This window comes from Equus przewalskii, chromosome 6 (assembly GCF_037783145.1).
Source record: "Equus przewalskii isolate Varuska chromosome 6, EquPr2, whole genome shotgun sequence".
NCBI classification, from domain to species: domain Eukaryota; kingdom Metazoa; phylum Chordata; class Mammalia; order Perissodactyla; family Equidae; genus Equus; species Equus przewalskii.
In genome coordinates, this window is record NC_091836.1 from 54,750,598 (window position 1) to 54,762,758 (window position 12,161).

Below are 12,161 nucleotides of genomic sequence, written 5' to 3' on the forward strand. Positions count from 1 at the left end.
CATTTTTCTAAGAGGACCCAAACATGCGGGCCCCAGGAGCAGTATGTGATCACAACAGGACCAAGGGCTGTGGAGTTGGAAGACGTGAGTTGAAGCCTTGGCTCTGTTACTCACTGGCTTTGTGGAACTGGACAAGTTATTCAACCTCTCTAAACTTCAGCTCCCACACACATCAATCTGGGGTAATAAGAGCACCTGCCTCATGGGCTCAATGTGAGCATTGAATGAGCTTAAGTATGTGAAACACCCTGCAGAGTATCTAGCAGATAGCAAGCTCTCTGTAAGTGCTGGATGATGGTGGTGACAGTGCTGGCAAGGAGGAGAATGAAGATGATTATTATATTGTGCCTTGGAATGGAGATGGGAAAGTAAGTTTAGCAGATAAAACTCTCACAAAATCCTCAATCTCTAGTCCCTCTTCTACCTCCCTCTGCATTTTTAGCCCATGAATTCACGCATATACATTTGATAAAATAGAGCTCAGATGTTGGATGTTCACAATAAAGAAGACATATTGAATAGATGTTTTGCTCACAACAATCAAAGAATATGAAGCGCTGGCACTTTTTTCCCTTGTAGTTCTAATCACTCCAAGGTCCAGAGAAACAGGTATCAAAATACTTTGACAAATGAGAGCCTTTGGGAAATGTGTCATTTTGTGTAGTTGAGTTTTCTAGGTAGCTGAGCATCTTCCCAGGTAGGCATCACAATTTTATAGGTTGTGTTTTGCTTTGCTTAGATTTTGTTTGTTTTGATGAAAAATCTTTCCCAAATACATTGCAATTCTCTGCCCAGAGCCACGTTGCAGGCCACCAAACTCCACCCAGCCCAGCCTGCTCCACTACCCCCCAGGTCTCACTGTTCACCAGCTTCCTGACAAGAACTCCCAACGCTACAGCAGAAAAAGGGGAGCCCCACAGCACTGACTGATAAGAAAGACATAACACATGAACATGGACCAGACTGTACCCACAAAGTACTGGCTTCCCCACCAGTTGCCTAGGCCCACTAAACACAATCCAGAAGAGCTGGGGAGTTAATGCCCCAAGTGGTAGATATGACTAAGACGAAGTCAAAAATGGGGAAGAACCAAGAGAAAAATTGCTTTCCCTTCCCCCCAACTCCAGGCTGAATGGCCCAAGATCAGTAGCTCTATGTGGCCTTCCTGGAGCCATGCAACGTGACTGAGAAATGAGCTGGGTTTTGTTGAGAAGCTATGACCAATTTAATAATGTACCAATTTATATTTGGTCTCTCTTCCTTCCGGCCTGGCTTCCTTTTTTCCCTCATTCTTCTTCCCCTGGGATTGTACCCTTAATAAAACATTAGTAAGTACTGTAACTTTACCCTCAGGCTCTGTTTTCTTGGGAACCTTGGCCTCTACAATGATTGGGACTCTTCATTATAATGATCAGCTATTACACTGTGTGCTAATGAAGTGATGGGCTCTCTTTGGGTTTCAGTCCTTAAGGAGATACTTAGGGCTGTTTATCCAGATAGTGTCTGAAGTATAGTGATTAAGAGCTCAGACTCTGGTGCTGGCCTCCGTCATTCAAATCCCAGCTCCAACACAAGCTGTCAAACCTTGGACAAGTAATTTAAAATCAAGCTTTTGTTTCCTCATCCATAAGATATAGATAATAAGACCACCTACCCCATAGAATCCTTGTGAAAAGTAAATGAGTTAATACTTTTGAATGCCTCACACACAATAAACACACAATGGGGGTCTGTTATTTATTTCCCTTGCTGCCTGATTAACAGGGTCATTTCTTTGTTGTTGGTATGCCTACCTATAGCAATATCTCTGCTTTGCAACTTCTAAAATACCATAGGATTATATACCAAGAAGTCTAGCTTACCAGAATTGTGTGCGAAGTAAAGCTAAATAAGGTCTAGGTAAAAACACAAAGGTTCCTGTTTATCAGGGCAAGTTCTTTTTAAAGGCTATTTAGAAGTGTCCCAACAGCAATTTTTGCTTACATCTGGTTCTTGAGCATAGGCTACAAAATTATCAAGTTCTAAATTAGCTGAAGTACTTTATACATTTTTGAGTTATGCTGAATGACTGTGGAATATAGAATTCTGACTTAGTATTAACACTTTTGAGTACCTACACTATAGTAGCTGTGAAACTCAAGAATTCAGTGACCATAAATTGAACTCTCATTCACTCCATTTTCGATTTCCCTCCTATGATAAAACTACCACACAGATGGAAGAAGGATTACACCTGTGCTTTTAGCAACTAAAACAATGTTTTATGAAATTGTTATCCAAAATTTAATCAATGTGTTTTCATTTCAAGACTCATTCAGTTTAACCATGTGGTAAATATTCCTTTAGAAATATCATGGAGGTATGAGAAAGAAATACATAACTCTACCCAGGTTTGGGGAGAGACGTGTGATACACATGAGGGCAGAGGATGGACATGCATGGAAGCCGACTTTTGCCTTACTTTCCATCTCCACAAGCTCAATCAGGATCTCAGGGCCTCATACTGGCTTAAGTATGATATGATATCCCAAGTATAAAATTCCCTATCAAAGCTGACCTCAAGTCAATATTTATTTTTAATAATCACAGGGCTTTATCAAGGTCCCAGTCAATGAAATCAGAAAACATCTTACCAATGCCAGCAGCCAATGGGGATGAAAATTACTGATTGTGAGATGTGCCACTAATGTGTACATTTTAATTCCAATAAATTAGATCATAATAAATATATAATAAATTTTAATCTATAATAATAAATTTTAAATCTATAATAAATTTTAATGATAAAATGAAAATTACGGTTAAGTGAAACCCATTATGATTTAGGGGAAGCCCCCAAGTCATGCTTTTAGGATACAGATCGTGAGTCTAAGTGAAAGAACTTTGCGAGTCATTAGGACAGCTCTCAAAAGCCCTTTTTCTTTGCTTCCAGATCCTAATGTATTCTTAGCAGTGAATTCCTGAACAGATGTTATAAGAGAGAAGGGACCCAAGGAACAATGAAATTCTCTCACCAGCCAACTGCTCTGAAAAGGCAGTGAGCTCAAGACTGTATTTCTTGAACTTGCTGATTTCTTACTCTTCAAGTTCTACTTTGATGACAGAACTTTCAAACCACCTCCCTGAGATACCTGGAGATACCAGGGAACCAGATCCACTCACATGCAACCTCTCTAAGTTCTTCGCACTGTTTGTCTACTGGTTCAATAATACACAAGAATGACAAAATCTTAAACCTGATCTAGGTGTCACCAATCTTCAAATCAGGACTAGTGTCTGGGGCCTGGCCCGGCTCAGTCACTCCCTCCAATGACCTCAAAGACTTAATTCTTTCAAAAAAATGTTCATCTACGAACACTGCTGGGCAGATGCAGAGTTAACACGAAGCTTTCAAAGCTGAAGGTTCTAATCCCCAGGGAGGATCCTTGTAATGGTTCATATGGTTATACATTTTTATAAATTTTGAAAAAGTAATATACTCTAACGACAATAATTTAAAACTCCTTTCTGTTTCAACTCCGAAATGTCCTCTCTTATATTTACATCACCAGGTAGAGTGGCTGCAGGCACTTGAGGCATCTAAGGGAAAACTGAGTTGAGGGCACATTTGGTTTGCATCTAGTGGCATATATTTATGTGGTTCCCCATCAATCCCATGTATAAACAAATTGTTGTTAGCTGTTCCAGTGTAGGAGTGACTTTCAAAGACACTCCTCCTACTCTTGCACGGTGACACCCAGCAGTGGAGCATGAAGTGCAGGACCAGAACTTGCATCATCACATGAACATATCCTGTGGTGGCCAGCACTAGAATTATGGCAGTGGGAGAGGAGAAACAAGGTTCAAAATGTATAGTCAGAAGCTAGTCAATGGAAAATTCCCCAATCAGTAGGCATGTCAACTTGTAATTGGCAGATTTGGTTCTTGCATACAGAGTCAAAATCAGAGTTTTCTCCAGGAATACAGCATACAAATTATAAACATACCAAGATTTTTTTTCTTTTGTTGATTAGATCCTGGAGAAATGGAAATTACTAGACTTCTTTTGTTTACAGAGCACAGACCTGTAGCAGTATTATTAACATCAAATATATCCGTAACAACTCATATGAGAAAGAAACTTGATAGAGTTTTTTTCAAATATGACATCAATATAGAAAATTTACATAGCATTGCCAATAAGAAGGTGCGGCTCTACAGAAACATTTCTAAACTCTCAATAATAAAAAACAAATTTCAATCAACCTCATTGGAGGAAAACTACATCATCTTTCTGGACTTTCTATAGAAACAATTAAAAAATTGTTATCTTCTGAAGAGGTAATCAAACCAAAAATGCAACCAAAACAATGTAGGGAAAAACTATTAGAGAGTCATGTCACACATATAATCAACAAAAATATTATATTATTTTTCTGAGTTTTGTGATATTTGTGGTGTTTGCTGACTTTCAAACTTATGAGTTCCTGTGATTTCTTTCCTCATTCCAAACAAATACAATAATTTTGTAGTCATACCTTTTTATGCTTTTCCTCAAAGCAGGCACTCAAAATTATAAAAGTATGAGCTTCAAGCCTCACAAATCCTGGATCCATTTCTGGGGTTAGAAAGTGCTTGACAATTATGCCGTTGCTTATTTATCACCATCAACTCCCTTTAACGCTCTAGTTATCTCTCATACTGTCTTGTCTCCCATTGGAATTTGTAAAAATCATCCCAGAACGCCAAAGGGTGATGCTAAGGCCACAACGAACATGATGAATGGCTGGCACAAGGCACTCACGTTGTGTCACTTATGCATCACATGGTTCGCAATTACATGCTTTTCTGTCTCTACCACTAGTCCTTGACTTAATCATCTAAGCATCCTTTTCAGTGCAAAACACTCTGCCTACAGGGAATTGGTGCACTATAAATATAGGAATGAGGGAAGGAAGAGGTGGAGAGGAAGAGAAAAGAAAGAAGGGAAGCAGAGAGGGAGAAGAGGCAGACTTTTAAGGAAGCAAGTGGAGAAAAAAACTATGAAAATGGTTTAAGCTGTACTTTATAGATCTTGAGAGTAAACCACAAAGCCTTTATGTTTTTACCATAATATCTTTTAGTGTGTGCATCTCAAATTTTTAGCTTCATTCCTTCAACTTTTATTCATTTTTTGACTCAAAACATTTCCTATTCAATGTTATTTTAAGCAGCATACTGCTCTTTAAAAGTAACTGGAATATTAACTATGTTATGCAAATGAAAATCTGTGAATTTAATCACAAAGAGTGGCCCTAGAGGAACCAATAAATCCTCCAACATCCAATGGGAAAATTTGGAGAGTCCTATTATATTCAGCAATTTGTATCCCAGTGCCCAGAATTTAATATAAATTGAATTGAATCCTACACACAACTCTTTGTAGATTCTGTCTGTCGATAAGACATGCTTTCATAAAAACTGGCAAGCTAAAAATACAGACGACAGCCCATTTTCATTTTCATTTCATTTTCTTTTCAATGAAACATTGTGAATGTAGTGGCATTGCATAAATATTTATCAAACTCTATAATTCTTCCAAATGTAATGATAAATGAAAGTATCCTTCAACGTGCATACAGAACACCTGCAAAAGACATTTCTAGAAGACTGAAATGAGATGCATGCTATCCAAAGTCATAGAGGGCAATAAATTTATCCCACTATCTTCTAGAGAGTAACTAATATACGAAGTAATCATTTGATAGGTTTTGTAATCTCTGCTTACTAGACCTCCGAAATCTCACTGCTTGTCAATTAACAAGAAATAAAAACAATTCAGTATCACTTGGTACCGGAGAAATAATGACCCTGACAAGAAGGGCCTGGTAAGCCCTTGAAAGCTTCCATTATTGATGTGAAAGAAAGACTGATTTCAGAGAAAAGACCCCAGAAATTGCCAGGTTGTTGGGTTGCCACCCTTTTCGATTTCCTCTTTATGGTGGTCATTATTTTTATCATTTACTAGTTACACAGGGGCAACAGCAGCCCAAACTTGATACACAATGCAGACATAATTACAGATTTCAACAACACTCCTCTATTAAAACCTAAACTGCCTTCAGCCAACAGTTAAGCAAAGGTCAAGAAGAAAGTACCTGCTGAAAAGAGTAATAAAAACATGCTGTTTATTATTTTCGAGAAGCTTCTAATTCTCTCCCCTGCCTGACTTACATGACAACTAGTAAGTTCATCTGAATGTTGTGAAGTATTCAAGGCTCCTATGGGAAACATTAATTTTCTCTCAAATAATTATGATCAAAAAGTCTGGAGCTAAGGTTAAAAATCTAGAGCCAAGACAAGTTTCTGCCATCATTTGAGCATAACTTTATTCCTCTCCTTTACTTGCTCTAGCCCCAAGGGGAAATTTTAAGGGCAAGCTTGGGCCAAAATTCAAAGAATCTCTTTTGACTTAGATGGGTAGAGGTAAAAAATATCATCTCGAAAGAAGAATGAGGATGGGGAACACCATTTAGTCTGGAACCGTCATGAATTACACGAAAGTCGCCAAATAACATCTGTCTTCCTCCTCAACTTGTCTAAGAGGAGTTAAGAGGCAAGTTTGGGGAAAAGAAGCCAGGAAGATTAAGAGCCATGAGTAAGATAAAATGCGATTTCTGGTGCCTCTGAATATAAGTAAAAGGAAGCTTATATTTTATTACATTACACAAGAGACATGCTACTATGGAAGTTACCCACCCCTTTAAATATCTGGGCTGGGATGAACGGTTTCTACAATGACAAAAAGCTCCTCATATTTCACACAGCTTTTCCTTTTCTCGGTTTTCATTCACCCACTCTTGACTATCTGATGATTAGAGGCTGCAGATAAAGAGCACTCGATTCAGCAGTGGCAGCTAGTAAACAGATCTTCACTTGAACTAAATAAATAAAAGCTACTCAGTTGTCTTGATTCTTTCCTTGGCCACCAGTTGAAATGAATCCTTCTTCCTGTAGAATATCAAAGTATAGCATCACAACATTAGAGAGCCTGAAAGATCCTGGTACCACAGCATCCAGCCAAACCCCTCTTCTTCCTATGTCTGGTGGGACAGCATCTTTGGCAAAGCAAAAAATTGTCTTTTCATCATAGAAAAGTTGTGGGAAGCATAAATTAGATGGGGAGACAAATTTTCTGGTTTCATTTTTTTTCCTTGTAAAATTAAAGCACTGGATATTTATTATCTCTCTACTGTTTCTCCAGGCCTCCAAGGGAGAGCGCCAACACACACAGCAGCATGGCAGAGACTGGAGTTAATAGGAATTGATGGAAAACATCAGCCTTAGAAATATTCTTAAACTTAAAATCTCTTTTAGAAATATTTACGTAAGAAAAGTATTTTACCAGTCAGAGTCCTGCCAGAAAACAGATGGCACACTCAAACTGGATAACTGAGAGCACACTCAAACTGGATAACTGAGAAGCATTTAATAAACAGACTATTTACAAAGGTGTGGGCAGGGTTTAGGGAAAGTTAAAAAAAAAAAAAATTGATGCAGTACTCCAGGGTCGGTAACAGCAGGGAGCTGTTTCCACCATCAACAGAGGGATGCAGCCAGCCCACAGAAACCAGTGTGGGAAGAGTCATAGGGACAAAAACTCTGACCTAATTCTCTTTCGTCCTCTCTACATTCTCACTGGCAGAACCAAGCGATGTCAGGGGGCAAAGGAGTCCACTGGCAAAGGAGTTCAGGTGCCTGGACCAAATTGGAAAGAAGAATGGAAAGCGGATCTGGAGAAGCAAATTGGAGAGAACTGGTACAAATACTGCACAGAATTATAAAGTTTTATTTATTTATTCTTGGAAAAGTCAGCCCACAAAAACACAGTAATTAGTTTTATAGTGCTTAATGAGTGTGAGATACCTCTTTTTGGTGTCTCTTTGAATCCAAGTGTACCTTAGGTCTCCTAAGCCTCTGCTGATTCTATCAAAACATTTGGAATAAAAAGAGCGTTCTATGCTCACATAAGCTGGAGAAATGCTTGCTAGAGCCTCAATATAAAGAAAGGTAAAAATAAATTCATATATGTTACGTATGTGGGTTTTTCTTCTTAAAACACTAGATGTGTAAAAACAAGGAAACAAATGTGTCTAACTCATGGGATGACTGAATGAGACCATCTGCGTAAAGCATTTTGCACAGAACTTGGCACGTAGACAGTGCTCAGTAAATGTTAACCACTGCTGCCATTGCCACCAGCATCAGCACCTGCAGGTGCATTCTGTCCTCTCAGACAGACTGGGAAATTTCCCAGTTTTTACACTTGTAGCTCTTTGTGTCCCTAGTGCCTGGCTCCATGCCTTACACATAGGTAGCATTCGATTAATCTTAGACTATCAAGACATTAGTGAGAGTTGTCGTATGCTATGTCAGGCTGTATTATTATTCAGTAATTATTCATTCCTCTCCCTTCCTCCCTCTTTAAAAAGGGTATTCTTCTCTGCCCCCACATTGATGTTGAGCTTGGCCCCATGACCTGCTTGGGCCCCTGGAATGTGGGCCAGTTTTGTGCAGAGGCTTTAAGAGGCACTGCAAGCTTGCATCAGCCCTTCTGTGCTCCTGACTTCCACTTTGAGAATGTCACATCCCAGACAGTGGGTACTCCTTCAGCCCGAGTCCTGGAATGGGAAGACATGTGGAACAGATTGTAATTTCATCCACAGCCTGTAACAGCGCTGCTTCGACTGTTCCCTCAGACTCAAAATAAAAATGTCTGTTTCTATAAGCCACTGAAATTTTGTGATTGTTATGCAGCAATAATACAGAAAAGTCTGACTAATACATACGCTTAACAAGGTTATTATGGCATGCTGGAGTGGAAAAGAGGGGAACTAACATGCTACTTAGAGTCCATTTCTGGAGTTCCAATCCTGGCTTTGACAACTCCCAGACACGTGACCCTAACTGGGCAAGCCTCATTAAGCCCGACCTTGCTGGATTACTGTGACAACTTGAAATAGTACCCACAAAACACCTAGCACAGAGCCTGGCACATAAGAAATCTTGATAAATGTAAGCAATAATATAATTAGCGATAAAGGATGGCAAAAATATCTTCCCCATTATCCATAGCTAATGTGCTAAACTGGAAATTGTTTATCACCATTAAATATTTCTTTAACCTCAGGTAAATAAACAATGAAATCATTGGTCAAGCTTGCAGCTTACAAAAGAATCTAATAGAAAATCACAGTTTAAAATATACAATGTGCTCTCTCTAAACCTTCTAAAACTTCTGAGTAGTCAAGAATATGAATTCCTGTTGTGTCAAAGAATAAGAATGCATTCTTTGTGAAGGAAAAAAAGATTAAATTGCATCTTCCAGACTAGCTATTTAAATTGTGATCAAATCCACTGTAAGTGGGGGCCCCCCAGTTAATCCACTTACTGTGAACATTATTAAACATTTATTAAATGCCTGTGCATGATAAAGAATTTCAAAGGTACGGTTTTGCTCACTGAGCTCCAAAAAAGTCAAGAACATAAAACTACTAAACGGATCAACTAATCCTAGAATATGCAGTTTCACAAAACAGGAGCACTGAAATTACTGAAGCACACAAATAGATTTTTGATCCATCGGGAAGGCATTCAGAAAACTATCACCACTAATGAATAATAGAAGATTTATTTGGATTGTAAAACTTGACTAGAAAAGAAATTTAGCTAAAATATGAGCTCAATTCCCTGCCTTTCAAAAGAATAAGGGAAAGGACTTTGTGGAAAAGATATAACCTGGTAGTCACTCTTTAAGGAGCTCAAATAAATTTAGGGAAGTGTTTCTAAACCATACGTAGAGGGAATGCTTGGAGTGCTTAAATGAAGATTCCTGGGCTCCTACCCCAGACCTAGTGAATCAGAAGCTTTGAGAATTGGGCCTGGGAATCTGCATTGTTAACAAACTCTCCAGCTGATTCATGGGCATACCTAAGTTTGAGAACCACTAAACAATGAAGCCATTAAATAACCTTCGGCAGCTGATTTAAAGGTTCTGGATAGACAAAAATCCAAATAAGTTTAGGCCATTCCATGCACAAGGGTCAAATGAAGAAGACACCAGAGTCTGGACTTGAGACTTAGTAACAGCTATAGGACTAAATGGCCATTCATGTTGCCAGCAGCTCAAGCCATGATTTTTAGCACTTGGAGGCAAAGAGCTGATGGATCACTCAACAGGATGCAAACCCAACAGCACCACGGTGATGATTTCTCTTGTTGGATATACATTTGCCAAACTTCTCCTCAACCCTAGCATCCCCCTGGCACAAGTCCAGGTAATCATTCCTCACCAGCTTCTTGGTCTTAGATGTTAAAATCTACAAGAGGTGAGGGGAGAGGAAGTAAGATGGCTAAGAATATTATTATATGGAAATTTTAAGCTTCATAAAAAATTTCAACATCAAGTCTAAACTTTTTTTCCTCTAATATAGAGACAAATATAATTTTACTTTCTAAGAGAAGGGAACAAAATAAAATGAAAAGGGGGAAAGGAAATTGCTACTACAGTTTTAAAAATTAAAAATCCTCTGGGAAAGTAAATCAGAAACATGGAATGAATGCAAAGAAAAGAACACTGAGTTAGGACTGAGGGGAGATGTGCGTTCTACATCCATCTATATCCTTTAATGAACATGTGATCCTACACAACTCACTTAGCTACTCCTTAACCCAAAAGAGTTAACGTTTATAAGAAATAGATTTTTAAATCACAAAGTAATGTCAAAATGTAAGTGGCATTATTATCAGCGACAGCAAAATTTAATTTATACAATCCAGAATCTAATGGAACACATGCAAAGCAGTGAGTTGTTTGTTCAACAGAGGCAAAGGATATCAAACTCTTGGAGTCAAGAATTATAAGGGCAGCTATATCATCAGATGAAATTATACACACATTTTCTGAAATAACACCCAAGATGAGAACAAAATAACATGGTACAAATGGGGAAAATCTAGGCCCCTCTCGCCAAATTGGTCCTGCTCTTCCCTACATCAAGCTACACCAAGAGGAAACTCCACACACAATAAAAACAACACAATGTGGCTTAACGTAGTCATCTAGGTAGCAGTGGTTACTGATTCAGTCCAACACCCTCCTGTTGACCCACCTACCCACATCCACCTGAGTCCCAAAGGTAAGCTTCTTTCACTGGAGAGCCACACAAACAATGGGACTGTGAGGAAAAAGGAAGGGTGATTAATGGCCAGTGCTGTCAGTCAATGAGACCAGGGTCCTAAGGACTTTGAAATCTGTTTAACGCTTTATTGCCTTCCAGATTCTAGATCAACACCAAATTCAAGTGTATCTAGGAACATCCCAGGAAGCCCACACTTGTCTTTAGATGGGAGATAGCATTGGATAGTGCAGTTACTCGAGCTAAGTTTGAAACTAGGCACCAAGTTATAGATCATCTCTGAACGTCAGTTCATGAGTTGATGACTATTAGTTCTACCTCACAGGGCTGTTGAAGAATTAAATAAAACCTGACTATAAAACCCTTCATACAGTGTGTTGCCCATTGTAAGTACTCAGAGAAGTCATCAGTCCTAGTAGTCAAGCATTAGCACAGAGTAAAAGTTATTTCCCTTGCTTTCTCATTTTGTACTTCAAAGATGAAAATATATTCCAATCAAATGGCGAGTTATATACAATAAAACAGAGTATGTGGCTAAGTCAGAACCCAGTTTTCTTGACCTTTACCTTTTCCTTCATTATGGCCCTGGAAACCAATTTTACAATTTACACTAGCCATAAGTAGAGCCCATGTATACAAAAATTACAGTTTAAATTTGTGATGGTACATACAGTTTTGTAATTCCTATCCAATACTGAATACAGTTTCTCAAATCCTTTTTCTAGTATTACTGACATACAGTTAGTCCCCCTATAATGACACCATCCCACTACTTATTTTAATCATCATCATCATTACGGGGAACAAAAAGCACCCTGTGAGTGTTATAGAAAATGATTTAATATACATAAATGTGTCTCCAAAACTGTAAAGTGATAATAATACCATTTACACAAGAATGGTGAAGACACAGCCCCTGTCTTGAGATATCTACAATCTAAAGAAGACTAGAAAAATGTACAATGCTAATCAAAGAACACACATACATATGCCTGTGTCTGGGAA

The 12,161-nt window shown here is 38.5% G+C and overlaps 1 protein-coding gene across 4 annotated transcripts in view; it reads right to left on the minus strand.

The window, feature by feature from the left end:
- Window positions 1–12,161, minus strand: part of FAT3 (FAT atypical cadherin 3) — a 618,234-nt gene that overhangs the window by 475,545 nt on the left and 130,528 nt on the right. The gene's annotated exons all lie outside the window — the stretch shown is intronic.